The following is a 5,335-nucleotide window of genomic DNA, read 5'->3' on the forward strand; positions in this document are numbered from 1 at the left end:
AACAAACACCTCACAGAAGAACTCAGATATCTGCAAATGTGGGCTTGCCAAGCACAAAAGGCATAGTTCAACTGATCAGAAACTAGATATTAAGTGTAACTCTAAGTGTCTTAGTGCATGGCAATATTCATCTTGATTAGGCAAGAATAAACAATAGCTGTGTTTGCTGTTGGTTGTGTTCAGACATCCAGATGTTAATAAACATTCATATTACCACGAAGCCAGGACACAAAGGCAATGTTAGTATGCTGGGCCTGTTACTTTCTGCTTCTTGACAGTTTTCTTCTAATTCTGCCATCTTCACGTTTCTAACAGGAGCTTGCTCATCTGATGGAAATCCATGTAGGCTTATAAGCGGGGAAAAATTATTCCTGGGGATCACAGCAAATGCACAAATAGACTGCAAGTCTCTCTCACTTCCTCAAACTTTTATGGCTCCACAGAATTCAAGACAAATATATCCTGTTAAATGACTGTAGCTCTCATCTCACTGTTTACTTCTATAAAGACTCTATACAAACTTCTGACTTTGAAACTCTCCAGGGCTGTGCAATGAATTTTTCTTCTTCAAAAGGCTTCAGCAATGCAACATTGATGGCACTATTTTCCCAGCTCCTGCTTACTGACCACAGGCTGACATTTTTCCTTTCCCTATATCACGTTGCTTTCCACTGTCTGTGCAGAATGCATCAGTGTCTCACCACGCTGTGATGAATAAATCACTCAGTATGATTCTACCTAAAATGTCAACATATTTGTAGCAAGACAACTATTTCCACATACTGCTGCTAAAACCAAGCCTTTAATGTGGTAAAAAATAAGATACAGTAGAGTAGATAACTTTTCTTTAGTTGATAAATCTGATCAGATCAAGAAGGTAGAAGACAAAAATAAACTCAGTAAGCTAACAGTATTTACTCTAGGTTTTACACTTGAATTTTTATATTCAGTAAAGGTATTTGAATCCCAGTTACTGCTGTTCATACAGTCATGCAAATTTGTTGGTGAGGCATTACATGCTGTTACAAACAGGGTATCTTTATGATGTCCCCTTATAGTTCCCATCTCGTTTATACATTAACTTTCAAGACTATCTGTCATTAACTTCAGTTCTGAGCATCCCTATACGCGCACACACACACAGCTATATTAGGTTATCCTCAGCTAAGTCTATCAAATGGCACTTTGAGTGTTAGTGGCGTTGGGTTTTTGACCTTACTAGTTACAGCGGTGCATAGCTATGTGAATACAGCAAAGCCGTAGAAAAATGATGGAATCTACTGCCCTCATGTGGAGACTGGCATAGTAAACATACTAAGAACACAAAACGTTCTTAAACGTGGAGACTCAGTTAGGAAATCACCTTCTGGAATAGTTGGAATTCCAGCTGAAACAAACAAAAACATTCCCTGAATTTTATCTTCATTTTTTTCTGCCTCTGCAGCATTGTCTTTCCAGTAATCACTACACTGTAGAAGCAGAAGAGAAGGAAGATCTAAGAGAAATAACCTATTTGTTTTTTATACTTAGACAAACGGAGATTTGTATGTGATGTAATACATGTGTATGTTTTACATAAACACGCAAACATATATAGTGTGTATTTTTTTGTATGTAGTACAGACATAATGTACATATACATTTTCTGAAAACATTTTAATAGCTTGTTTGTATGTCCTTTTGAATATAAACAATCAAGACAAAGTGGGCTTCACAGTCTGATAGAGTATTTATTTTTCTCTGGAGCACAAGCAGACCACATGTTCTAAGAGAGACCCAGGAATTGGAAATAGCCCACTGCCCTACAAACAAGAAAAGGACTACAAGTGTCAGTGCCAGCAGTGTGCCCAGGTGGCCAAGAAGGCCAGTGGCATCCTGGCTTGTGTCAGGAATGGTGTGGTGAGCAGGACTAGGGAAGTCATCCTGCCCCTGTACTTGTCATTGGTGAGGCCTCACCTCGAGTACTGTGTTCAGTTTTGGGCACCTCAGTACAAGAAGGACATGGAGGTACTGGAGCAGGTCCAGAGAAGGGCAATGAAGCTAGTGAAGGGCTTGGAAAATCAGCCCTATGAGGAGAGGCTGAGGGAGCTGGGGCTGTTTAGAGTGGGGAAAAGGAGGCTGAGGGGAGACCTTATTACTCTCTTCCAGTACCTGAAAGATGTTTACAGTGAGAGCGGGGTAGGTCTCTTCTCACTGGTGACAGGTGACAAGACGAGGGGAAATAGCTTCAAGTTGCGCCAGGGGAAGTTTAGGTTGGATGTTAGGAAACACTGCTTTACAGAAAAGGTGGTTAAACACTGGAATAGGCTCCCCAGGGAGGTGGTTGAGTCACCATCCCTGGATGTGTTTAAGAGCCATTTGGATGTGGTGCTCAGAGACCCGATTTAGCAGAAGGTTGTTAGAGTTAGGGTACTATGGTTAGGCTGCGGTTGGACTTGATGATCTTTGAGGCCCTTTCCAATCTTAGTAATTCTATGATTCTATGATTCTATGAGTGTTGTCAGCAAACTCTTACCCCTCTGTCTCAGTGTCTGTAGGGTTATTCAGCACTGCCCCGTCTTCTCCCCTGAGGTCATTTGTCAGCCTCAAGAGAGAAAGTAAGTTGCAGTTCAGAGAAGTTGCTCTCAGTGGCAGATGCAGGGCTGTGGCAACAGCTGAGAAACAGCACTGCTTCTGTATTGTGTAAACTAGCACATGTTGTTGTCAGGTGGAAATGAGCTGGAGGGAAACACTCCTTTCGTATTTCCACCCTGTGCTGCTGCTGTGGACCTCGCAGCTCAGCCTTTTGGACAGCAAAGGGACACAACTTGTCATTCATTGGGATGTAGCTGTGTTCTCAGTGTGATTTTTTCAAGGCTCTATATTTTTTCACCTTGCAACACCTCCTCTGTGGCAGAGGTACAGAAGTTAGTTTGAAGCACTGGTGTCCATTTTTTAATTCTTGGAAGGAACTTCCTTACACTATTTAAGTATGCTGGTGCTTCACCAAGGCTTGGATGACAATTTCAGTGTTGAAAGGCACCTCGTGAGTGGCTACACAGTCCCCGTGGGCACTGCCACATCCGTGTTTGATTTGGCTAATTCCACTTGTCCCATGAGATGGGCATAGAGCTGCCAGATAGACGGGCTGATGTGTCCTTGGTATGAGATATGTTGCGCTCCCTCAGATGTGAAGTTTCTTCATAGGCAAGGTATAATATTATTTGATAATTATGTGGGATAAACACCATCAGATGAAGTATATGTAAAAACATTTATAGGGACATTATATAATACACAGACTCTGTATTTAACTGAACATAATCCTTAATGACTTTCGGTGGTTTCCACAAAATCTGCCTATGTTCTTGTAAGACTGCTTAAGAAGGGAATTATGTAAAGCAACCGTGTAGGCACCACACTGAGCTATTGCAGGTCTTCAAAGTTTTATAGAAGAGAACAAAGTCTTTAGACTTGAGCTGAAGAAAACTTAATTGATATAGGTTTTTAAAATTTAGTAATAAGAACACAGAGCTAGCAACTTGGTGAAAGAGATCTAGGGTACCCACTCTGAAAGCACTCCGTCAGTCTGGAAAAACAGCTCTTCAAAGCCTTAGCATTTTCCAAAAGAACCTCAGCTCTACTTCACAAGAAGCAGTGACAAAATAATTTGAGAACCAGCATGCACTTTTATGTACCCCACAAAAATCTGAATTTGTTAAAAATCTAGAGTACCCCTTCAAAATCCACAAGCCTAGTTGAACATGTAAACCAACCATAAGAGACTGAGGACATACATTATTAGACAAGGTGGGAAAATCACTGCAACTCTACAGTTCAGAAGAAATGGCTAAATAAATACATTTGTATGAAAAAAGATAAAAAATAATGCAGATAATGTTGAACGATACAATGTATGTGAATTTTAAGCAGAGGAGAGTCCCTGGAGTTGATCACTGTTTGATGAAACGGAATCCATCTTTAAATCACAGATGTTCTCCCTACAGTAACAATGAACAGATACCTCTCCATGAATTGTGTAGACACATCGGACTGCAACAAGAATTTCAATGCCAGAAAGAGGCTTCTGAAAAACATACATCTGCACTCTCTGAATGAATGAGGTTTTGTCTCAGAAAAGTCAAACTGTCTTGTGAAAGATTAAATGTTTAATTCCCTCCATAGCAACACTCGTAGGATTCTCTACCTTCTTTGCAGTGGAAATGTATTGTTCCCCAGAAAAGTTGATCTTGTGCTGGTGTGGATGACTTAGCTAAATAATACATTCAGGTTGAAATACAAACTCTTACTGGGATATATAAAAATATTGGCACAAGAATTGGATTAGCATAGCATTCTTTAGTTCTATACATGCAGCAAGTTGTTACTGTGATGGCCATAGTATAAATACATAGGCAAAGCAGAGAAGTTCACAAGAAAATTATCAAGGAAAAGTCTTTACAGTTCAGAGCTCTGTTACTGTACTTTTGTTCAAAATACACCAGGTATTTGAAAAAGTAAACAGTTTCAAAACCAACCTTGGACAAGCTAATATTTGACTAGCACAGTCAGCCAAGGCAGAAACTTTTCTGATAACTGTTGGTGTCACCAGCTTTCACCCCGGTCACCTCACTGCAGCCTCACACTTGCTTTGCCCAGCTCTTGCAAGGCGACAACAGAGAAAAGAGAAATAATTACTTATAAGATCTCTCTAAACTGTGATAGGTTACTTGATGATGTTTAGCGTGCTCAAAAAGGGTTTTTTGAACTTTACTGTGTAAGTAACACACGTGGAAATGAACGCAAGTATTTTAACAGCTCCACGTTTTTGCCATTTAAATAAACTAATTCACTCCTTGTCGTGTAAGCTTGCCAGAATAACAAATGTAAAAATAAAACAGAAATCCAAAAGTCATGTCTAATTTCATGTTAAAAAAAAAAATTCTGTTAGCCATCTCCATTTTTTGATATTATCTGAACTTTCTTGGAAAGGATTCTATGGAAATTTCTCACGTTTTCTGTTTATTTTTTTTTAATTGAACTTTTGTAAACTTCTTTGTGCACGTCAGAGCAGCAGGCTGTAAGTAGAATTCAGCCAGAAGAGGCAAGCTGTAGTTGTTTTACACTTGAGTTCATGGGTCTCCACAAGTAGCAGAGACAGAATCACCCAGCCCCAGCCCCAGCCCCAGCCCCAGCCCCAGCCCCAGCCCCAGCCCCAGCCCCAGCTGCCCAGAGCGCAACCTCACTCCCGTACAACCGGCCAGCCGGCCCTCTCGCCGCGGTTGTTGGCCCTGCCCGGCTCCGGCCCCGCCCCGCCGCCGTTATAAGGCCGCCCTCCCGCCCGCCCCCAGGCTGT

The sequence above is a fragment of the Gallus gallus genome, chromosome 1 (genome assembly GCF_016699485.2).
Source record: "Gallus gallus isolate bGalGal1 chromosome 1, bGalGal1.mat.broiler.GRCg7b, whole genome shotgun sequence".
NCBI lineage: Eukaryota > Metazoa > Chordata > Aves > Galliformes > Phasianidae > Gallus > Gallus gallus.